At 42.9% G+C, this 26,199-nt stretch overlaps 1 long non-coding RNA gene across 1 annotated transcript; it reads left to right on the top strand.

Moving 5' to 3' along the window:
• The first annotated feature begins 13,229 nt into the window (after positions 1-13,229).
• Positions 13,230-21,887, top strand: LOC143412931 (uncharacterized). Its single transcript, XR_013093440.1, has 2 exons — positions 13,230-13,959; positions 16,547-21,887. It is a non-coding gene; the product is annotated as an uncharacterized LOC143412931 (long non-coding RNA).
• The last annotated feature ends 4,312 nt before the right edge of the window (positions 21,888-26,199 follow it).

Here is a 26,199-nt window from a genome sequence, read left to right as displayed (position 1 = left end):
ATTTTCTCCATCACCAAACAAGAAAAGAGAAAACCCATCTTCTCACGAGACGTGACACCAACAAACCACACCTGCATAAATATGACAGGTCCAGGAGAGAGGCTGGGAAGCCTTAATGCATCAAGCTGTCTAACCAGTACAGAAGTGGACCCCTCATTCAAACCAGAGAGCAGAGCCGATGTCTGGTGGTGGTGTGGGGACCCACAACTGTACGACCGCCTGCCCGGAAACTGGACTGGTGTCACTGTTGCTGCCCGTCCAAGTCATCAAACTCTCAGCCACTGACATCACCATAACAGCAGGACAACTGAAACTGGAGGGCCGAAAGAAGAGATCAGCACCAGTACAACCTGGACCAGATCCAACTTACGTCGACGCCATAGGAATTCCCCGAGGAGTACCAGATGAATACAAACTGGTGGACCAAGTGGCTGCCGGTTTTGAATCTTCAATATGTTGGTGGTGCACAATCAACAAGAACGTGGACCGCATAAACTACGTCCATTACAATGTGCAACGCCTAGGAAACCTGACACAATCGGGCCTCCATGCAGTAGCTGAGCAACTGAGAGCTACATCACTGATGTCTTTCCAGAACAGAATCGCGCTGGACATGCTACTGAGCGAGAAGAATGGGGTGTGTTCGATGTTCGGAGAGCAATGTTGTACCTTCATCCCTAACAACACAGCAGCTGATGGAAGTCTGACCAGAGCCCTAGAAGGCCTGAAGACTCTGAACGAGAAAATGAAGGAGCATTCTGGAGTTGACACTTCCACGTGGGACAACTGGATGGACATGTTTGGGAAATATCGGAGTTTGGTGTCATCAATCCTGGTATCCGTAGCAGTATTCGCAGCCATGCTCACCTTGTGCGGATGCTGTTGCATACCTTGTATCAGAGCACTGATAAACAGACTTATCGCAACAGCCATAACTCCCCATGTCACATCCCCACCAGAGACTATGATGCTCCTTGAAAACAATGAAAGTGACACAGACTCTGAGGAAGAAGAGGACGACATATAAATAAGGAAAAAGAATTTATAATGTTGAACATTTAACTTTGCTAAATGACACTCTAGTTGAAAATGTACCCGCAAGTGACTAGAAGTTGATAAGATGCAAAATATTTGAACAACAACAGGGAATAATAGAAGTAACTTTTAAGTTTAAACTGCAGATGTCTATTATTAAAAGATACCTCCGTTATAAAGCTTTCAAATGTATTAAAATGTTCATATATTTTTGTATCACATGCCATTACATCCTGTCACGTACACACACACACACACACACACACACACACACACACACACACACACACACACACACACATGCTGATAAGTAAGCTTGAAAAACAGGAAATGCTATGCAACTGTCTCTTGGTATAAATAAATCTGACTGCAATGCCTCGGTTGTGAGTATCACCCGATCACTCACCCGTGCACGTAGCTCTATGAAACTCCTTATGACTGTCTTGTATTCCTTCATCGTATTTAAAAATGTCACACACCACTGACATTTAATTCTCAAACACGTACCCTAAAGCAGATGACTCGTAATCTGGAGAGGAAATGGCGTGTCACAAATCTAGAGGATCATCATTTAGCCTGGAGAAATAGTTTGCTGCTTTATAAGAAAGCCCTCTGCAAAGCCAGAACATCTTACTATTCATCACTGATTGAAGAAAATAAGAACAACCCCAGGTTTCTCTTCAGCACTGTAGCCAGGCTGACAAAAAGTCAGAGCTCTTTTGAGCCAACCATCCCTTTAACGTCAACTAGTAATGACTTCATGAACTTCTTCACAAATAACATTTTTATCATTAGAGAAAAAATTACCAATAATCATCCCACAGATGTAATATTATCTACAGCTACTCTTAGTACCATTGATGTTAAGTTAGACTCTTTTTCTCCAATTGATCTTTCTGAGTTAACTTCAATAATTACTTCCTCCAAACCATCAACGTGTCTTTTAGACCCCATTCCTACAAAACTGCTCAAAGAAGTCCTGCCATTAATTAATTCTTCGATCTTAAATATGATCAACTTATCTCTAATAATCGGCTATGTACCACAGGCCTTCAAGCTGGCTGTAGTTAAACCTTTACTCAAAAAGCCATCTCTAGACCCAGCAGTCTTAGCTAATTATAGGCCAATCTCCAACCTTCCTTTCATATCAAAAATCCTTGAAAGAGTAGTTGTCAAACAGCTAACAGATCATCTGCAGAGGAATGGTTTATTTGAAGAGTTTCAGTCAGGTTTCAGAGCTCATCACAGCACAGAAACAGCTTTAGTGAAGGTTACAAATGATCTTCTTATGGCCTCTGACAGTGGACTCATCTCTGTGCTTGTCCTGCTAGACCTTAGTGCAGCATTCGATACTGTCGACCATAATATCCTATTAGAGCGATTAGAACATGCTGTAGGTATTACAGATACTGCACTGCAGTGGTTTGTATCATATCTATCTAATAGACTCCAATTTGTTCATGTAAATGGAGAGTCCTCTTCACACACTGAGGTTAATTATGGAGTTCCACAGGGTTCAGTGCTAGGACCAATTCTGTTTACATTATACATGCTTCCCTTAGGCAGTATCATTAGAAGACATAGCATACATTTTCACTGCTATGCAGATGACACCCAGCTCTATCTGTCCATGAAGCCAGATAACACACACCAATTAGTTAAACTGCAGGAATGTCTTAAAGACATAAAGACCTGGATGGCCGCTAACTTTCTGCTTCTTAATTCAGATAAAACTGAGGTTATTGTACTCGGCCCTGAAAAGCCTAGAAATATGGTATCACAATACAATACAATAATCTAACCCTACTCAACAAAACAGAAATTTTCTCTGGTAAAAGCAAATTGTTTGTCCACATTTATTCATCCCCACCTTCATCCAGTCACACACATCCACTCACATGCATTCACACCATATTTTTTGCTAATAGTGGAGCCTCCTGCGCAAGTGATCAGATTCTCCACCCTCAGCAAAATGAGCTCATATATTTGTTTTATTTTCCATAGGAAAACAGTTCTTTATGCTTTTGGACTGGATTGACTCGCTACAATCCTTTTAGACAGGGACTTACAACCTGATCAGGTCCCCACAGGTAGCTTTCTCCTCAGCCAGTTGTAATCTGGAAAGCCCACCTTATATTCTCCCGAGAATTTGTCAGCGCTGGTATTCACTGTTGCAGGCCTGCTTAGAACAAAAATGAGAAAAAGAGAGCTGATTATTAGCTCATGAAAACACAAAACAAAATCACCTGACAGGTTTTCTCTAAGTGCACTGTTACAAAAATAATGGGCCCCCTCTTAGACATGTCCATGTTTCCTAAAACTCCCTCTATTAAAACACAAAACAAAAACAACCCGAACCTAACTGACAGAATCAACCCATCACCACAACAACCTCAAAAACCTTAAACACACAGAAGTTTTGCCACCACATAATTTCACCTCCCCAATACACCGAAAGTCTTGTTAAAACCACACAATTTGCACATAACAATCACCCCCTTTATGCACTTTAACATACTTAGATTCAACATAAGACATAACCCCCTTACAACAACGTATCATCACTAAACTATAAATTCCCTATTTAAATCTGCACTCCTGAACATTCTGCCATGCTTCCTCTCCTGAAAGCCTCAGTCACACACACACACACAGGAAGCTCCTTCGTCACCACTCACTCCAGCTAATTTGCATACTGAGTCATATCTCAAGAAGTTGCCGTAACAAGAGAAACATATGTTTAAACATTACCAACTTATTAAATTATTTTATTTCTTTCTACAGTGATCACTAGTGTTGATCACTCAGTACCAGAGCACTCCTAAGTCACTTTTTTTTAAAACTACTTTAATCACTTTTCTTTTTCCATAACTCACTCCCTTCATAACTCATAGCTTCTTTGAGTTATTCCTCAACTTCAAACTCAAATGTATTTTATTAAACATTCACACCATTCTATCACTCATACAAATAGCAAGCTGTTCTTCATTGCGTATGTTTGTGTTCTTAGCCAGGTTTAATCAGTGTCTATGCATTAATCTTTATGAGCTTGTCCTTGTAAGGTTAATGCATTTTCTGCTTGTGTATGTAAATTTGCATATGTTGCTTTTTGCAGTGTTTCAGACTCCTGCACAATTCTCCACCTAAGCCGTCAGTTTTAAATAACAGCATTCCTGGTCCTCAAACATAGGTCGGAGTTTGCCTGTGAGGTTCAGGGACACATGGCACTGTGAACAATTCAATCAAAAACTTGCCTTAACATGTCCAGTCATGTTAACCTATAGGTTTCTTCCGACCGCTGCATGTGGAGAATTGATCCAGGTCTGTTTCGCCCCTGAAGAAACACACTTGAGAGATTTTCATTATTATCATGAGTACTTAAACTACCTGTTTCCCTCTCTCTGGTCAGAAATACCAACTTATGTTGTGTGTATAAGTGTAAGCAGGTCTTCATTGCTTTTCCTATGTATGTATGTTAATGTTCAGTGAGTGTAAGCTGCTTTCTTCATTGCCTCTGTATGTTATAATCAGGTTTAACTCATGCATCTTTTCACTGATTTCTTAATTCAAAACTATCTCACTTCTGATTCTTTCCAGAAATAATTTCACATGTAACACTTTGTGTATGTGTGTTTTCTATTCATTGATGTAATTGTCAGTTATTTTCTCTCTTCATTTTACCTTCTTTTTCTTTACCTCTTTAGTTTTCTGGTGGACATCTCTAAACACCATCATGAGTTCAGGCTTCAATTTCAACTACAGATGGCACGATACCACTTTTTTATGTCCGATACCGATACCGATATCATAAATTTGGATATCTGCCGATACTGATATGAATCCGATATAGTGTTTTTTAATCAACAAAACTGTTTTTTTAAAATATCTTGCTGCATTTTGTATAAGTTCATACTCAAGTTTAAAACAACAACTACACTAAAGCTATTCTGTTATACCTGTATGCAAAAAAAAAAATTTCATAGTTCAGCAATACTGATCGATCTAATAAACTTAAACCTACACCATCCTTCCTATTCTGGTATTTTAAAGAGTACTTAGCGTAAATATTAAGCAAACTAACTAATAGGGTTCCAACTCCCAGCAACAAAAATAAATAAATAAAAAATAGGGAACCACCCCTCACGCTCCACCTCATGATGCTTAATCGACGTAATCAACCTTAATTTGATGCAGTGTGAAAAAAAAATGCACAGAAATCAATTATTTTTCAAGAAATATTAAATAGATTCAACATCTTTCTTCAACAAAATTGCAGACTGCACAGATGGTACCTTCCCAAAGGAAAAAGTACTATAGCTTACTAGGGTATATATATTAGACTTAATAGTCACTATATACAGTAATTGACTTCTATTCATTTTAAATCAAATTAAAACTTTGGGTGTCAGATAATTATTTATTAAAAGCTCGACATTTTAAATGAGAATAAGAAAGAAAAGTATGTCTTTGTGCCCCCTTCTCCCTGTTAATGCCCTATCGGCCCCCCTGGCTAAACTTTGCTAGATCCACCCCTGCACAGTTACCAGCGTCAGCTACGTAGAAAAAGATCCTCGAGTAGAAAGTAATATTAAATGAATTCTAACAACAGCTTATCAAGCTTAAACGTGCTGCTGTTGTTTATCCACTGGTTTCCTCTTTCTGGTGCAAAGTGGGCCAAAAACAAACAAGAGAGACGGACTCGCGACAGAAAAGCCGATCAGCTGATCATTAAGCAGTTTCATGATTGAAGTAGCAGCAGGAGAGGCAGTCGCTTGTTAAGCTTAACGCAGGAATGCTCTACAAACATTCAGAGATGGACTTACACACTTGCTTTACTTCTCTCGGTGATAACTTTGTGGGAGATGAAATGCCGGGTTGCTAGCGAAGCTTCAAATGCTATCCAGACCACTGACAGGTCCCGCATGCCACAGCCGCTCTATCACGTGATGCATACTGCTCCGACGTGCTAACGTTCTGAGGTGAGTTACGGCGTGTTGCAAGTTTTGTGAGGTGCTTTCGTGATATTTAATGGATCGGATTACATTTTTTATTTTTCTCCGATATCTGATCCAGTAATTTAGGTCAGTATCGGACCGATACCGATACGTAATATTGGATCGGTCCATCTCTAATTTCAACCCAATTATACCCTCTATTCTCACAGTCGAACTCGTCCGGCTTCACCTCTCACTGGTCCCTGTCCTCTTCTCTCAGTGTCCTTTTGTTGTCTTGAATTCTCCAGCAAACACAGTCCGTTTCTTCTCTGTTTCTCTTCAGTATTTTCCTTTTAGATTAAGTCCCAGCCTGGCAAAATATCACATTCAGTGCCTTTAAACAGTTATGTCACACTGTTCTTACCAGCCTGCAGTCCACCGTGCATGTTTGATCACGTGGTTTCTTCTTCTCTGTTCATCCTTTCAGTTGTCTCTTTCAAGATTACTCCAAGCATGGCAAATCTGACAATCAGTGTCCAGTGCTTTACCACCATTCATTATCCCACTGTCCAACTGCCCAGCCTGTAATTCACAGTACATGTTTCCACCTCGTGGTTCCTTACATGCTGCTGCTGATATCACCAGTCGACAGTGTCAATGGTTCAATAGCACTGACTTTTGCCTGCTATTACTGTAATTCTTCTCAAGTCCACGTTCTGTCGGTCTTCATCAGGAGATTAACTGTCCTTTGAGCTTCTTCTCAGGATCGGGACAAGTGCGAGTGTAACCGGTGTGATTCTGCGTTGTGTCTGATAAAAAAGGTAAAAGAAAGAAAGACCTCCAAGTAAATAATTTGCCCACTCCAGCTCCTAGACCAAATACAAACAGTGGGGAAGAGGGTTAGCTCAACCCACCACAGCTCCCAAGCTAGCAAGGAGTATATATTCATGCTAGCATTTATGGCGCCTAAAACACATTTATGATACACACATACTACACACTTATCACATCTTACAAAAACAGGCTTAATAATGACAATAACTGAACTAACATCGCAATCATAAACATCAGGGTGGCTAAATATGAATTATGTGTGTTTTTAAGGTGTTGGAAAGAAATGACACCCACCTCTCCCACAGGGGAATTGTAGAAAAAGGGGAGAGGCAAAAGGGGTACACTGTATTTATAGTATTGCACCAAAGAAGAAGAAGAAAAGAATGAGGAGGGGCTCTAACTGATAATGAACACAACTACAGGCTTGGAGGTCCTAAAAGTCAGGTATAAAAGGAGCAGTTTGGGGGTTTAGAACACATTTTGTGTAATTATAACAATGTGATTTACATTCATCCCCCAAGAATTACACAAAATCGTAAAGAGTATAACAAAAAAAAAAGTATAAACCCACAATAACAGATACAGTGGCCTCAAACAAATTCACATCACATATACAATGAATTCGATCCAAGGAGGATAAGAGACCTGAGACCCGCTCGGCGCCTAGCAAGATCCCAGGACACACTATAGACAAAATGAGGTGCCATTTACACCACACAAAACAGGCCGTAATATCTATGGGCATCACTATCAGACTGCACAGACTGACAAAATACAATGAACTCTGTGCTTGTATTATTCTTTTCCAAAAACAATAGCAATGAAAAACATACAGAAATAAACAAATTCACACATCAATAACCGCTGCTTGAACAGGTTCAACACCAAGGAGTGTTTCAAGTTGAGCCATTGATTCAATTAAGCGACGAACTGGTTTAATGATTCTACCAAAACGTGTGGTAAGTCCTTGATCTACGTCCACATTTTTGGGTTCAAGAGAATGAAAAGTGTGGGATGGGAAAGTAGCAGGGGAGCCTGGGGAGGCTCCATCACCAGCCAGCCCACCAAGATCAGGAACACCCATTATGGGAGGGGTCTCATGAACGCCATCATAGACCGGGTCAGTGGCGGATTGCTGATGGATCCATGATAGTGTGCGGTCATCACACTCGCCAATGCTGGAGACGGAATCCACAGTACGGGTGGCAGGAGGTACAGCTCCTGTGCCCCCAAAAGATGTCACAGACCCATCCAGGTCAGACTCAGCGGGGCCACTGACAACGCTCACAGCAGGATGTGCAGCATCGTCATTCAGTGTTGTGTCCAAGGGCAAAAAGTTAACTTGAAGGAGCAGGTTGCGATGCACCACACGCTCATGACCTTCTTTGTCTCTGATACGGCAGATGTGAAGAGCAGGATCCAAGTCAACTACCGTGTACACAACAGGTTCCCATTTGTCAGAGAGCTTCCTTTTTCCTCTGACTCCCTTGTTTGCCAACAACACCTGGTCCCCTAGTGAAAGAGGCAGATCCTTCACCTTTCTGTTGTACTGGTCAGACTGGTGTCTCTGCTCCATTGTGCTGTGTTCCTGGGCTCGGAGCATGGCAGAGCGCAGGTCATCCATCAGTGACTTGACATAGGTATCATAGTCACAAATGGTGTCATCATGAAGGACATCCCGAAACATGAGGTCAACTGGCAACCTTGGCACCCTCCCAAACATCAGGTAGAATGGCGCAAAGCCGGTGGTCTCGTGTGCCGTACAGTTATACACAGACGTCATGGACTGTATCATCTGCGGCCATTTCTGCTTACATCTGGGGGGGAGGGACCGTAACATGTTTCCAAGGGTGCGATTAAATCTCTCCGTGGTACCATTACCCATGGGGTGGTATGGTGAAGTGTAGGATTTGGCAACACCACCCAAAACCAGAAGCTCTGCAAGCAGCTCACTCTCAAAACTAGCTCCCTGGTCAGAGTGAATGCGCTGAGGGAAACCATACACACAGAAGAATCCATCCCAGAGCTTTTTAGCAACTCTCTTAGCTGTCTGATCCGGGCATTGGAATGCATGTGCTAATTTTGTGAAGTGGTCAGTAATCACAAGGACATCCACAGACTTGTTGTTGCTGTCCTCAGCTGACCAGAAGTCAATGCACACAAGTTCCAGTGGAGTACAGGTCTTAATTCTTTCCAACGGGGCCCTAGCTGCTGGCTCTGGGGTCTTGCTGAGAACACACCTGCGGCAATTTCTCACATGATCGCGCACATCCTTCTCCATATCATACCAGAAGAAACGCTGACGAGCCAAGGAGAGTGTGCGAGGTTGACCTTGATGACCAGCATTGTCGTGTATGCCAGACAGCACCACTTGTTTTAGGGAGTCAGGTAGCACAAACTGGAATCTCTTGTGTTTGGTCAGTGGGTCCCTCACAACTCTGTAGAGGACACCATCGAGGAATGCGAGCTTATCCCATTGTTTCAGGAGCTGCAACGTATGTTGGTTCTCATGACAGCGCTTACGTCTGGAGGGTCTGCGCTTATGCTCAACATAGCGGGCTACTCTGGAGATCACAGGATCCCCTGTTTGATGAGACAGGAGATCAGCACGGGACAGCGCATGAGTAACATCACAGTCAGGTGGACTAATGGAGGTTAGGTGACCAGCGAGGGAGGTTGCACGCTGGCGAGAAGCAGACTCCCACTCACAGAGGGAAGACATGAGAGAAGACACGTCATCAGTTGACAGAGACACATCAAGCACAGCAGAGGGTGGAGCACTGCGTATCGATTGAGGTTGACAGGTCAAACATCACTGACTTGCTCTAGCAGCTCAAAGTAGGGCTCCGACAGGAGGCGCTGGGCCAAAGGCCTCACAAACGGTTCCCTGCTCAGGGTGTCTGCCACGATGTTCAGCTTTCCAGGAACATACTTGATCTCAAAGCAGTATGGTGCAAGCTTAGAGACCCAACGCTGTTCACAGGCATCCAGCTTTGGCTTAGTCAGAATGTATGTGAGAGGATTGTTATCAGTCCAGACAGTGAACCGATGACCTTTGAGCCAGTGGCTGAACTTATCGCACACAGCCCACTTCAGAGCCAAAAATTCAAGCCGGTGTGCTGGGTATTTGGCCTGACTGCGGCTGAGAGACTTACTAGCAAAGGCTATAGGTCTTGCTCTCTCCTCACCAGCTGGCACCTGGGATAAGACAGCACCCAGCCCATCCATGGAAGCGTCAGTTGAAAGGATGAATGGCCTCTCAAAATCAGGATGTGCCAGCACTGCACAGCTGAGGAGTGCACCTTTGAGTCCCTCAAATGCCTTCTCGCAAGCAGGAGTCCAGTCTTGAGGGGTGAGCTTGCGAAAGGTTCCAGGTTTCCGACTCCCATGGCAGCCTTTAGTCCTCTTCTGACCGGCAGTTAGAGCAAAGAGTGGCTTCGCAATACGAGAGCACCCTGGAATGAAATGCTGGTAAAACATCACCATGCCAAGGAAGGATCTCACTTTCCTCTGAGAAGGGGTGCAACCGTCACCATCCATTAGGTCAGTCTTCTGAAAACTGGCGATAACCCCCACTTTATCCTGATCAACCAAGACACCACCAGCATCCACGACATGACCCAAAAACCTCACAGAGCGTCTGAGAAAGTGACATTTTTTCTGCGCCAGCTTCAGATTGCTGGTCCTCAGGCAAGAGAAAACAATCTCAAGACGTTTTAGGGCCTCCTCTTCTGAAGGCGCAAACACCAGCAGGTCATCAAGATAACACAGGAGGCTGGAAAAGTTCAAGTCACCAAAGATGCTGAGCATCATCCGCATGAAAGATGCTGGGCTGTTGCATAGACCCTGGGGAAGTCTGTTGTACTCATACAGGCCAAGAGGTGTAGTGAAAGCCGTGTACCGTCTGTCAGACTCATGGAGGGGAACGTTGTAGAACCCGGATGTGAGGGCCATGGTGCTGAAGAAAGCATTCCCACCAAGGGCAGCAAGACAGTCAGCCTGATGGGGCAGTGGGTGAGCATCCTTAATGGTTTTGGCATTGAGCCAGCGGAAGTCAGTGCATATCCTCAAGTCACCTGACTTCTTCCAAACCATTACCAGTGGCGAGGCGTATTCACTGGTGGACTTACTGATGATGCCTTTCATCTCCATGTCTGACAGCACCTCTCGCATCTTATGCTAGTGAGCCGGGGGTACTCTGCGATAGGGAAGCCTGAAAGGGCGGTCGTCAGTGAGGTGGATACGATGGACAAAGTCTTTCACCTCACCACAGTCCAGTTTCTCTCTAGAGAACACATCTTGGTAAGTCAACACAAGCTCCACCAATTTCCTCTTCCACCCATCTGACACTTCACAGCCCTCAATATCAATGTCAGCCAACCCAGCATCTTTGAGTAGCTGTGCAGAGTCAGGCACAGAGTCTGATGAGGGGGGAAAACTGGTATGCTGGTCAGTCAGAGTCTCGCAGAGACCTTGAGTGATGGGCAGGTCCTCCAGAGCATTACAAGGAAAGACATCCGCAATCTTAGCATTGCGACGCAGTGTCACAGGGCTCTCTGTTGGGTTAAGGACTTTCATAGGGACCCAACGATCTCCCCACATGGGTGTTATAATGCGCCCCACCATTATGTTCTTTGGAGTGGAACGGGCTGACGTGGGTTCCACAACGACAGTACTTCCTGGAGACACAAGGGCAGAAGGTGGCAGCTTTCCCCAAACTACATATTCTTTTTGTGGCAGGAGAGTGACACTCTTCCGCAACCTGACTGTACCTACTTTATCTGGCAACACAGGAGCAGACCACCGTGAGATACAGCTCAGCAACTGCAGGAAGTCTTCACAATCAGTGCCAGTGTAATTGGAGTTAAGCTCCCAATACTTTGTATCAGCCTTCATCTTCTGAATGATGGGCCGGATCACATTGCTCCCCACAATGAGCTCATCTTTTTGCCCAGGAACCACAAATGTTGGTACAAGAAACCTAGTCCCATATACTTCAATGTCCAAATCATAGATGCATTTCGGTTGTGTGAGAAGGCCACCACAACCAACAAGCACCACATTTTCAGGGGCATGCTGCGGAATCAGAGCAACACCAGCGGCTCTTAGCTTGCTATCAGCCTCTTCACTTAGTGTGCATGACATACTTCCTGAATCAAGCATGCCTGTCAGGGAACACCGGCCACTGACCGACACTGGAGTGTAAAACAACTCACTAGCCCTGCCAACTCTTTGTGAACCCATAATAACAGTCTTCTCATCAGAGAGGCTACTACAGCAGTTAACATATATGGCTTCTGGGTCTGTTACATTTGTGAGGGTTTCATCAACACTGCCCATGCTACCCCTCTCGTTACATGGGCTGGCTAGTTTAAAGCAGCATTGGTGGAAGGAGGGACTGAAATGCTTGGTTTCTGGCGCAACTGTGGGCATTCACGCCTCATGTGTCCAGGGTCAAAGCAGCTGTGGCATAGCTTGTACAGCCTACAATGCTCATGGGTTGTGTGTTCATGTGAGCCACACACTCTGCACGAAGCACAGTGAGCACTGCGGTGCCCATGGGAATGACCTGTGGGTTGTGGGCACCTGGGACCAGTGTCTAGTGATGCAGTGCACATGGACAGAACCTTGTCAAACAGTGCTACCATCTGTTGAACACCTGGCTCAGCTGGAGGAGGGCCGGAAACTGGCAAAGATGGGGACATGACATGAGTAGTCAAAGGAGGACAAGTAGAGGGCTGCTGCACACTTACCATGCCATCAGAAGAGAGAGGCTGACATGTGGCTGCAGAGGGAACAGAGGGCATAGGATACGAGGCTGGCTCATGTGTTACTGGGACTGCTTGAGCACCGCTGGAGTGGGACTGGCTGTTAACAGCAACAGGGCTCTGATGTGGGATGGACAGACATGCTGTATTATGAGACAAAACACTAGACTGTCTCATTTTCCTCACATAGTTGTCCAGATGGCTCTGAACCTCAGCTGCAGTCCACTCCTCAGGAGCCTTCAGTTGAAAAGACAACGCAAGACTGTGGTCAGGACAGTGATTAATGAACATCGAAACAACCTCACTACTGGGGTCCTCTACCAGCTTGCCGCGCCTGCGGAGACACTCATCAGCAGCGTCAATAGACTTGTTCAACCGGATCCAGTAATCCATGCCGTTCTCACCTGGACGTGGCACAGTACTGTAGAAATCTTTCATGGGCAGGCTGGAATATGTCAAGTCACTGAAGTTAGACCTCAATATGTCAAACACAGCAGTAATAGGATCATTCCGATTCAACTCAGGGCGGCAACGAAGTGACACCTTGACCACATCTCTGGCTTTGCCAGTCAGTCTAGACATTAATATGGCAAACATTTCTTCATCTGTGTCACAGCTGATTCTGTGCAGATAGCATCTCATCATGTCCTCTGTGATATTATTCTGTTATTATATGTTACCTTATAGATGTAATCAAAATAGTTGAATTATGATATTGTTGTAGATCATATTATACCCTTTAAAATAGAGTGTGTGATCTGTATGTAGTTTAGTTCTCATTATACTTTTGAGTTAACAGAACATATTCACATATTAGTTTATTAGATAAAGGTGCATCACTCTGTATCCTTGATCTGCTGGGAATGTGTTACACTGTTTTCTTGACATGCTTAATTGTTGAATCATGAAGAGAAGGTTGTAAGCAGGAGACTCTGTGTCTAAAGACAGGGGAGATAGACAGACCACATTCCACACCCCCACCTTACAGAAAGCAGAGAAACAACTGCCGAGGTCATAACTTAGGCGCTGTAACAGAGAAAAAATGTGATGTTTTGGCTTTTACGACTAGCTGGGGGCCACTAGAGACTATAAAAAGCTGAGCAACCCGTCACCATTTTGAGACATGTGCCTGACCCTCTGGTAGCATCTCTCCCGTCCGGACGTTCTAATGCTCTTATTGTTGAATTGTATGCAAATAAATGATTGTTGATTGAGCATTTATACACCGAGTATTGTCCCTCCTTCAGCCCAAAGATTCAAAGAACTGCGTGTTTTCAACAACTTGGTGCCGTGTGACCCGGATCTTTGGTGTGCTGAGGAGGTGCAGATTTGACCTTTGGTGAGATCGTGAGGCGAGGTGAACAGAGGACCGGTCCAAAAATAAAAAGGTAAGCACAGCCTGTTGTATTATAAATACCAAATGTGCATATTGGGCTTTCCAAATTAATCTGTTCACTGAGTTACATGTATTTTCACAGTAAATTTGTCGGTGTCTGGTTTTTGGCGCAAGATACTAACAACATAAGTTGAGGCTGAATTCCAGGGTGTTAAATAAACTGCTTCTACCGAGATACTAATAACATACTACGTTGGTCTAGATTGCAGTAATCTGCTTCTACCGAGATACTAATAACACACTACGTTGGTCTAGATTGCAGTAATCTGCCTCTACCGAGATACTAATAACATACTACGTTGGACTAGAGTGCAGCCACTTTACCTTCCACATTTAATTTTGTCTAATACTGGCTTCTGTAGCAATAATACATTAGAATTTATTCTGAAGACGCGGCCATTAGTTCAGTACATTGAAGTCGAGGTTTGAAGTTTGTTTATGATGTCGGTTACGTCCTGGCTCTTGCCGGCTATGAAATAGAAGTTGATTTAAGGAAAAGCAGATGCTGGCTTCACGGTGCGGTTAAACACTGGCAACGCGAGAGCGAAACACGTCCGTAGGTTTGGTTTATGATACGGCGTGTTCCGGTGATATGCGGCCGTGAAGTGCAGTAGTGGTTGGTGCTAATTTTAGTACATTGAACAGAGGTTTGACGGTGGTTTGTGGCGTCAGTCGAGTTTTTTTTTTTAAGGGCTGCGGTCATAAAACAAAGTAAAATTTTACTTGCCAAAGAAGTACATAGAGCAAAACCTGGTTTATGATGTCTGGTATAACTTCGGGGATGCAAGCATCACTTTTATGATGCGACTTTGCCCCGTGGTGGCGGTCATAATCGCAGAGAAAAGGGTATTTTGGTCTATGGTGCAGTGTGCTTTAAGAAGATCTAATAGTTGAGCTCAGAGGTTTCTGTGTAAAATTCCCGCTGAGGAAAAGTGTTGTGTGTGAGTGTCAAAGCGCGCTCTGGGTGAGAGTGTGTGTGAAGCTGCGAGGCGCGCTCTGGGTGCTGTCTTGTGGGTGAAGCGCGCACTGAGGGAGAGTGTGACTGAGGCGCGCTCTGAGTGTGTTTTGTGTGGAGTGTGAAGCGTGAACACAGTGACAGTGACGGTTAATGTGTTTGATTAGGAGGACATTAGAGCAAATACACATTTTAGGATCAAAGGTTGATGCCTAGTGTACCTGTGGAACTTTGCCCTAGGAGTGGCGACCCTCCTGTCCGGGGACGCTTGGCCAGGACCGGCGGCGTCCGGGTGCCGAGGTGGTGACTTGGGGAGGTGAGGGCCCCCGCATAGCCACGGAAATAACACTGGAACGGCCGTGTAATCACGGGTTCTCATTTATTCCGGACTAGAACAAGACACATTTTTGCGAACAAACGTTGAGTCTAGATTAGTAAAGAAATATAAAAAGGTTGAATTCCTCGTTTCAGTGGTTGAAATTGTTGTGTGCCTGTCCCCTGACGAGTGTGAAATTAGAATAAAGAGGGAATTTGGAGCCACATAGAGATAGACGGGCATAATTGGGTGTATTACTCTGTGGTGTAATAAAAATAAAAAGGAGAGATAGTAAGAGGTGTGCAGTGGAGAATTATGGAGGAGTACAGAGAGGAATGTGTTGGGAGACTGGCGTACAGTTTACGCTGTCAAGGTAGGCGTGTGGCCTGCTTATCTGTTTAACATGTGATGAAAATGAAATTAAATAAATCTCTTAGTGTGTTAATACAGGAAGCTGCGGACCTGGACCAACTGCCCCCACAAGCACAGCGGCCGAAGCAAAATTATAGGTAATGGGAACCACACCCAGCACGAATCAGCAGCTGTGAAAAAGACAGCAGCGAGGAGAGAATTAGAGGAGAAATTAAGAGAAGTCTTTAACACATAAAATTGGGGCCAACGGACTTGTGGAGGTTGGGAAGGCGTCCGGAGCATCACAACAAAAAGGTGAAACAAAAACACACACAAGCAGAGAAATCTGAAGGAAAGGCTCCTTTTAAGGTAACGCCTAGTTTGAGAAAAGATAAAATTAACCTGCTTTTATACAAATGCACATACACGCAATGAAGAAACAGCTTACACTCATGAACACGTGAAGATTTTCCAGCAAGGTTAAAGAAAAATTAACATACTTAAATGATGAAGTCTATACATTACTGACAAAGAAACCCTCTGGGTTGCAGGACAACAATTTAACTAAAAAAAAAAAAAGGAACACTGGTCTAACCAACCAGGCAAGACACAACAAATTTAGTGGTTAAAAGATTCAAATTGTGACATGTTTTCTGTTGATTGATTAATAAAAGTGATTACTGAATGAAAGAAAGTTCCTTTTTGGGCTTTTAAACATGATCTTAAGAATTTTAACATATACCGGTGTTGTCCTGTCAACTTGGTGGGTTAGGAGTTGATTATATCGGGAGACAAAAAACAAAAAAAAGGGGGAGAGAAGGCTGACACAGGGCCTGGTCCCGGTGTGTCTCCCCTCTGAATAACACAGCCAACACAACAACATTTTCCTGTTCGTTTGTTTTTGTTTTTTGTTTGTTTTTGTTTTGTTTTTGTTTTTCTATACATATTTAATTACAGGCTGCTTTGCCGGCCCTGAAAGCCGAGGCTGACTGGACTCCTGCTCTCCCCCATACGTGACACTGACCAAATGCTGCAACAGCTGGACCCACAACAACGACCTGAGAATGTCAACAGACCTGCAGGAATGTGATCTCATGCAGCCGAGACGGAGAGCACTAAACCTAAGGCCCGTTTCACTACACGGGGGAAAATTCCCAGACTGCGTCAGCTGACAGAGCTGTGACGAGACGCCCGCCAAGCCCGAATGAAAAGTAAGGCCGAGCGAAAGAATGCTGACCTTGATAACTTTGCATTCACACTGTGCAGGACAGTGATGGACCAACACGGATGATCGGGTGGCGAAAAAGGGCGTGACCGAGACAGGAGGAGTAACTGAGGTCAGAAGGCACCTCAGAATGGACAAAAACACAGAAGAAGATGCAGGTTTCACCTGCGGTGAACATCGACACTGGAGAAAGGACTGCCCCAATTGGGGTCAGAACCAGGACGGACTGAATTTTGAGCAGCAGCAGCAGCAGCAATGGTCGCAAACAAACTGAAAAAGGAGGGGGGCAGGACCCCAGGGCATGCTTCAGGCCGTGGTTTACCCAGAACACCAGAACAGGAAAGTGATGAACACACACACACACACACACACACACATCTACATGCACTGACTCAGAATGAAGAGAAACACACACACACACACACACACACACACACACACACACACACACACACACACACACACACACACATGTCTCCAAACACACAGATTCAGAATGAAGTGAAATACACACATGAACACGTGCACTCGTTGAGTGAGTGAGAAATGACACACACACACACACACACACACACACACACACACACACACACACACACACACACACACACACACACACACGGGAATGTTGATTCACTGAGAAGTGATGCACACACATACACATGCACACGCTTGTGCAATAAAGAGTGATCCACACGCACACACACATACACGCTGATGCAATGAAGAATGCTTTGCTTATGCTGATATGCAAAATGCTGCACACAAACATCCCAATGCATAATTTTTATGAGGAGCCATTGATTACCATTAAAAACTTAGAATGTGTTATATGTCACCCAGAGGGCATTTATGTAGATTTTAGGAATAAGCTCTAAAACGGTTTGGTTATGAAAACAATGTCTGTGCGTGATGTCTGTTTATGGCTCAAGGCCTTGACTGAATTCTTTGCTGTGCTTCACACAGCCCTGATGAGGAACAGTGGCACAGAGTGAAATTGATGAATTAATAGTGTAAGTTTAGGTTGGAGTACGGCATTTTCTGTGATTGAGTTTTAATTCAAGGAGGAACAAAAGGTGTTACGGCACCTGAGGTTCTCATTCCCACACAATATTGTCCCGGCAGGAAGCAAAATGTTCCTGTGAATTTCTGGTTGATTGTTTGGTTTTGCTTAGCGCTAGCTTGATTTTATCAGTGAGCTTTGGCTTGTGTTCTTTCTCGTAAGCGAGAGAGGGACAGTTTTATGCTTGGACATGTCTGCAACGGGCCCTAGTTTGTGTTATTTTAGTAGTATTTTGTTGGTTATGTCTGTTTTCGTTTTTGTTACAGTGCACTGGAGAAAAAACATCTGAGAGGTGTGATCCACCGGTGGTGATATGTTGATATTTTGTGAGTTCATGATTTAACAATCAGCTCTTTAAACAAGGCCTGAAAGATTGAAATTTAAAGCGCTATGAAATATTCTTACAAAAACAGTTGCAAAGTGTGCTTCTCCATGATTGTAATTGGCTTGGGAGAAATTCACTTATAGGGAACACTGAGAAGTTCTGAGTCTAAAAGGATTGCACCGAGTCAATCCGGCCCAAAAAACAACAAGGAATTGTTTTCCTTTAAAATGATGACGTCAACTTGCTGGTGATGGATGCTCGAATAGGTTGCGCGTGAGACTCCATTATCAGCAACATCTGGTATGAATGTGTAGGGAGGTATGCATGTGAATGGACTGTGATGGACTGACGACTAAAAGCTTTGACTGACTTGATACTGAGACAAGGACTGCACCCACTTTAGGATTAGTAAATGCCAATAAACAATTCACCCAGCGGACAAGAGAAGGGTGGATGCTTCGCTTTGTTTTGTTTTGTTTTTTCAGGAGCAGGAGGATAAGAGAGACTGGAGGAGGAGACTCTAGCTTCACATAAGTATGAACTGCAGACTTAACACTGTGGTTGCTGATTTTGAGTTACTGATGTTTGCATTAAGAAAACTGTGCTATATTAGCTGTGTTTTGATTAAGGTATCATGTTATATTATTGGGAATGCCAAATGCTACAGTGGAGAAGACTTTTGATACCACTCATGACTGGAATATGTTATTATTAACCACAGCAGGCCACTGTAAAAAGTCAATTAAATTTTATAGAGGAAAATCGCCAAAATTGAACAATACCTATGAATGACTGGCCACATTCAGAATAGAGATATGCAATAACAAACATTGGTCCACGTGATTTAGGTTCTCACTTGAAATAGTAAGTTATTAAATGTAGAATATAATCGACAGGGACATTTGATAGGATGTGGTACTGCAAAAGAACAAGAGCAAAGTAAATAAAGAAAATATTGTGTTTAGTTTGGATAAATTCAAATTAAAATGTACCATTACACTCAGAGGATCAATATGGAATAAAACATATGCAAAATTTGTAGGAAGTACATGACTGATAACTGTTCTGTCCTGAGCGTTTGTTTCTAGAGCACCCACTTGACCACACCAACAGTTTCTCGCCACCGAGGAGGGGTACTTGCAAAAAGAATAAAATAAAAATCTGAGTTTAACAAAACATTTTAAATGTAAATATCAAGCTTACCTTTCTTTTTCCATGAAATATGCTTGTGGGCACGCCAGCCATTTTGAAAAGGTGGGCAAAACAATTGGCAAGGCCACACCCCCACACGTGTGATATAATTTTAAAGGTACTGTTGCCCTCTCTAAGAAACATCAGGACTTAGAGGAGTGGCAAGTAGAGTATGCGAGCTACAAGCAAAAACTAAAATGTGTACTACAGTGTGCAAAAATGAAATACTGGGTCATCAGGGGGTCATGAGGGACATTTATAAAACTAAAAGTCCCACTAACCTTATAGTGCACTTGAAAAGCCCACACAAGAAGGTTAACCTAGCTTACCTAGAAGACCTCATCAGGGGGAGCACACTCCCCCTCCTTGAAGAGCTCACCCACTCAACCCGCATCCCCAGAAAACAGCTAACCCCAGATAAGGCAGCGTGATGTATCCCGAGACAACAGGACTGGGACATCTAAATAAAGGTGTGAAACAATCGCCTTCAAAGGGTTATCAATTAAATTTAACCAAAATTAGGACCACACGGTGCGGCAAGAGTTAATAGTTATTAATCTCAACACCCAAGGATAACCAGAAGAGCATGACTGATATGATGGAACTGGGATTTTGTTACACTTAATTTTTGCAAAACACAAATAAAACTAAATTGAAACTAAGGATTTTCAGAAAATAAAAACTACACTAAACTAGCAAAGAATTGGTAAAAACTGATGAAAATTGCAAAACTATTACAACCCTGGTCCAGACTAAGATGGTGTTGGACATCTTCGGGGCAGAAAGGGTTTGGTGTGACCAAGGTGTGGTTTGGCTTGTTGTATGTACATTTCAAAATGTTACAGCTCTGGATGGACCAGTTACCAGATATGATGTCACTAACCTTCTCTTTTAATTGTCTAGCTCCAATGAATTGACACATGGGAGTGTGTCAAAAAGGGGGAAGTTGAGTCCGAACATCAAACAATGGTTTTATGAACATCTTATGACGTTATTTCTGTGTTTAATAATTTAGCTATGGTAAAACTTAAGCTTATAATGTGTTAGACTTAGAAAGGGTTCACTAATTTTTGATTTCTTTTACACACACATAGATTATGATTAGAATAGGTCCTGAACATAATATTTTAAACCAAATTTGAATCATTAGAACAACAATGGATAACAATATTAGATTATCAAGGCTAGGGAGAGAGGTGTTTTGGCTTTCTGTCTCTTGCAGAGAAAGGAACAGACACCAGACGGGGACACGGAGATGTGAGGACCCTTCACAGCAGAGACAGATGTAGGGACAGCCGAGACAGCAACTGGGGTCAAGTGTCATGACGTTTGGGCTCCTGGAGAAGATGGATCCCACAAACACAGCAATAACCATGAAGGGGTTGGCGAAAACCAGGAACACCAGACCAACGAGGTTCGAGAGGCTCTTGGCAAAAAAGGGGGACACGGCGGTGACCCCAAAACACACAGATCCTTGTTTGAAATCGCAATAATCCCCAGAACTGTGCAATGACTAAAGGGTGGTCTAACCCCGGAGGACGAAGAAAGAAGCTGAGAATCACCCAACTGGAAGACACTGGTAGCTGCAGCAATAAAAATAAAGGTTAAAAGCTCCTTAGACAGAGGTTCTAGTCTAAGTACATTTGAAAGGTATAAGGGGGCATTAAAATGGGAGTGGAAAACTGGAGCACCAAAATAAAGCTGTGGGAAAATGGGGAGTGATGGGAGTGTCATCTGTAACTGCTGTTATGGTTGTAAATCTAACTTTGCTTGCATCTGAACTCCGTGAACACAGAGGTCATCCCCCATATGGTCCACCCGTTAAAGGGGGACAGAGGGCCTCAGGATCAAGAAAACTTGGACCTTGCAACGCTGAAGTGCTTGTTATTAGTGATCTCTTTAATGAGAGATCAAAAGAGGGTATTGTGATATTATTCTGTTATTATATGTTACCTTATAGATGTAATCAAAATAGTTGAATTATGATATTGTTGTAGATCATATTATACCCTTTAAAATAGAGTGTGTGATCTGTATGTAGTTTAGTTCTCATTATACTTTTGAGTTAACAGAACATATTCACATATTAGTTTATTAGATAAAGGTGCATCACTCTGTATCCTTGATCTGCTGGGAATGTGTTACACTGTTTTCTTGACATGCTTAATTGTTGAATCATGAAGAGAAGGTTGTAAGCAGGAGACTCTGTGTCTAAAGACAGGGGAGATAGACAGACCACATTCCACACCCCCACCTTACAGAAAGCAGAGAAACAACTGCCGAGGTCATAACTTAGGCGCTGTAACAGAGAAAAAATGTGATGTTTTGGCTTTTACGACTAGCTGGGGGCCACTAGAGACTATAAAAAGCTGAGCAACCCGTCACCATTTTGAGACATGTGCCTGACCCTCTGGTAGCATCTCTCCCGTCCGGACGTTCTAATGCTCTTATTGTTGAATTGTATGCAAATAAATGATTGTTGATTGAGCATTTATACACCGAGTATTGTCCCTCCTTCAGCCCAAAGATTCAAAGAACTGCTTGTTTTCAACACCTCCCATTCACCGATGGGAAATAGATCTGTGTTGTCACCCTTGAAGTATGGTGGAGCTTTGGTGTCTGACTGAACAACAACCTTCAGCTGGGACTGGTCATTACAGCTCGAGGACACATTCTGGGGAGACTGTGGCTGGGTGGGGGCTGGCTGGTGCATAGAGTTAAGAGAGGATGTGATATTTTCCCCAATTTGCTTTGCTAAGTCAGTGATCAAACTGCTCAACATGTCACTAGTGACAGCCTGGGTGTGTGTTTGGCGTTCGCAAGCAGCTGGTGTGGAGCTAGCTGCTGGCGTTAATGGTGAGTGCATCACTGACTGGTCTACAGTGCGGGCACCAATACCCGGGACTACTGGCCTACCCCTTCCAAAACACTTTGGAGCAATCTGATGACCCCTCCCCAAACCAAAGGTCATATTACTCCCCGCAGAGAACAGATCAGGCAAAGCGCTATCCACAGTTTCCTCACTTAACATGTTGGCCCAAGTGAGATATCACTGTTTAACAGCAAAAAAAAAACCTGAGCCTAACCCCCACACACAATTATGCAAAACTTCACAAAACAATGAAATGTGGGGAGAAGAAAAAAAACCATCAAGGAATCAAAACACCATAGAAAATAAAATAAAATGTTGTTTTCTCCTCTCAATTAAAACAGGCTGTAAAAGCCAATATCAATAGAAAAAAATAAATAAATTACAATCCGTGCCTGTATAAGTGTGAAACGTAATTTCAATTCCTTTGTATGGCAAGTACATTTGAAGAAATTGACAAATAAAAGTATTCTATTCTATTCTATTCTATTCTATAATTTGAAGCAACAATATGAAACAGTGACAGAAATTATCACCTACGTATTTGCCCTTTAAGTTCACACGTGACAGAGATGCCTGCAAGCCAAATTGTGGGGCATCGATCACACAATCGATATAAAAACCTGTGAGTCAAAGCGCAGGGCACAGGATTCTGGGACACAGCTGCAGAGAGGAGGCGGGAAAACAGCGGCAGCAGAAGGAGGAGGGGTGGATCGCGGATTGGCGATGTGACGGGTCACGGCACCAAGTGTAACCGGTGTGATTCTGCGTTGTGTCTGATAAAAAAGGTAAAAGAAAGACAGACCTCCAAGTAAATAATTTGCCCACTCCAGCTCCTCTCCCACAGGGGAATTGTAGAAAAAGGGGCTGGCATTTATTTTTACATTAAAAATAAAATATGCATTTAAATGGTAAATGGTAAATGGCCTGCATTTGTATAGCGCTTTTCTAGTCCCTAAGGACCCCAAAGCGCTTCACACTACATTCAGTCATTCACCTATTCACACACACATTCACACACTGGCGATGGCAAGCTACATTGTAGCCACAGCTGCCCTGGGGCGCACTGGTGTACACGTAACATATTTGACATAAGATAAAACAAAAACAACAACATGAAATCCGACATACCTGATAAAAAAGGTAAAAGAAAGAAAGACCTCCAAGTAAATAATTTGCCCACTCCAGCTCCTAGACCAAATACAAACAGTGGGGAAGAGGGTTAGCTCAACCCACCACAGCTCCCAAGCTAGCAAGGAGTATATATTCATGCTAGCATTTATGGCGCCTGAAACACATTTATGATACACACATACTACACACTTATCACATCTTACAAAAACAGGCTTAATAATGACAATAACTGAACTAACATCGCAATCATAAACATCAGGGTGGCTAAATATGAATTATGTGTGTTTTTAAGGTGTTGGAAAGAAATGACACCCACCTCTCCCACAGGGGAATTGTAGAAAAAGGGGAGAGGCAAAAATGGTACACTGTATTTATAGCATTACACCAAAGAAGAAGAAGAAAAGAATGAGGAGGGGCTCTAACTGATAATGAACACAACTACAGGCTTGGAGGTCCTAAAAGTCAGGTATAAAAGGAGCAGTTTGGGGGTTTAGAACACATTTTGTGTAATTATAACAATGTGATTTATGAGCCTGTTACACGAGGTCAAGCTGTAAGATTTTAAGCCAAAATCTGGCCTGTTTTCTCCCAATTATGCTACTCTACTGGTTTTGGCGCCGTACTCAAAATTCCAGGTTGAGAGAAGTCCACCTTTATTTATCTGTAACCTGTATTGACACACTAAAACATACAATTAATATCCTTTTCATTTCTTTTCTCAAAACCTCCATTCGCTTTATCTGCCTAGAGTTAAACTCATCTGTTTCTCTCTCTGGGTGCTCACTCGTCACAGTCTCTCCTTCTATGGGCATGCAAAGTTCCTGTCACACACATCATTTCCTGTTAGACACACACAGCACTCAGAGGATTATTTTCAGTTTCTCTTTCCTATTTTACAACCTAATCAAACTGTTTAGTTTTACTAAGTCTTGATCTAAAAACGATGCACCCTTATTTCACGCACACACACTTTTAAATATACTAAATTCTTTGCATTTGTCAGCATTCACATCACAGCCTTCAACGTGCTCACTTTCAATCCTGCAAGACGCAGAGATGGACATCTCCTTCACCTAACATAAAACTAAATTACCACATCAACATACAATTACTGAAATTCAAACTGAAATACACCGTCTGTTTTAATAAAGTCAAAGAGTAAGCGGGTGTACCAAATGTATGTACTTATGTGTTTTTGAACTGAAAGAAAAAGAAACTCAAACTCTTATAACATCACTCATGCATCTCTTAAGTTAAAAACACTATAAAACTTTAAGACATCCTACTTTGCATCACCAAAAAATACCTCTCACACCTTTATTTATCATTCAAAACCTTCTACTCACCGCATTCACACACTTAAACTGTGACCAGAGTTGAGGAATATACTCAAAACACGCTTTCCTAAGAGTATTTTAGACATGCCTTTCATAATCAGAAGGAGCAAGTCAAAAAACAAACAAAAAACGATTGAAACCTTTATTAATTCTCACAGCACACACAAGAAATTGAAAAAATAAAACACACCAGCATTTATTGCTGATGAGAGCTTACTACTGGAAGTAATATGTTAGTCTTAAGTATCTACAATGCACTCAATATATTTATATATCTACATTCTAACTCAGTCGATTACTATACATCCACTACGGCAACTCAAAACTTTATTTATAGTCCTCTAATGAACATAAATGGCATTTTAAACACACACTCAACAATGTTTGCAGCAGTATTTGTAAAACCAACTGTGGTTTAAACAGTTCACTACTTACTAATTTGCATTTTCACACTCACACACACACCGTCTAAAAATAGCATCAGACAGTCAGTGCAATACTGACTCGACACACAGCCTCCTCTCACACCAAACTCTCTTATTTTATATTACAAAGATGTCTTATATTTACAACCACTGTCAGATCTCTCAGCTTTAGCGGCTAAACAATTTCGACAAATTTAAGTTAACGGTCCAACCGATAAAGTCCAACTTTTTTCAGAGCTCACGGGTGCGTCACTGCAACTCCCCCTGGCTTCTGCTCCGCGGCTGCTGAGTGAGCCCTCATCTGGGACTCTCCTCAGCTCTTTCTGGGACAGTGGCGCGGCTGCCCCTCTGTTAGTCTTCCTTGGTCTCTTGTGTTCTGGGGGCCTCTGGATGTCTGGAGTTTTGATCTCCTCCATACCTGCTTCATGCCCTTTAGGACGGGGCTGTGGCCCCCCCACACCCTCTAGCAGATCATTACATGATGGAACCTTTTTAAAAAAAAAAAACAAAAAAAAAACAAGCGCGTCCATGCTCACAGGTGTACACACGGGTGATCACACCCACAAACTACACCCTTTTTGGCTCCTACCTCAAAGCACACTGTGTTCTGTTGATCTTATGTGCTGCACAATAATGTTTAATATTTAGTATTTACTGTCATATTCCCATTTATCATTATGATGTTGTTTATTCTATTACTCTTGTTCTCTTCTGCTTCTTTTCTTTTTTCTTTCTCAGCAGGTGATCCAGGTGATTGATATATGCATTTTTTTCTTTTTTTTTTCTTTTTCTGCCCGTTCTGTTGGTTTTTGTCTTTTGCCCTTCTCCCCCGTCCCTCTTCTCAGCTGTTTCTCTTTCCCTCTTTCTTTCTCCCCTTCTTTCCCCCAGTCAAGTCTGTCCCGTATTCAGTAAGTGAAAATAAAATAAACAATAAAAGGTGAATCAAATGGACCATTACGGCAAGGCTGGGATGGTCAATTTGGTAAAGTAAATCCGTTGGGCATCTTTCTTTGCCTTTAGACAACAATTCTGATGGCAAAA

This window comes from Maylandia zebra, linkage group LG16 (assembly GCF_041146795.1).
Source record: "Maylandia zebra isolate NMK-2024a linkage group LG16, Mzebra_GT3a, whole genome shotgun sequence".
Lineage (NCBI taxonomy): Eukaryota > Metazoa > Chordata > Actinopteri > Cichliformes > Cichlidae > Maylandia > Maylandia zebra.
This window is presented reverse-complemented; position numbering and strand designations above follow the sequence as displayed.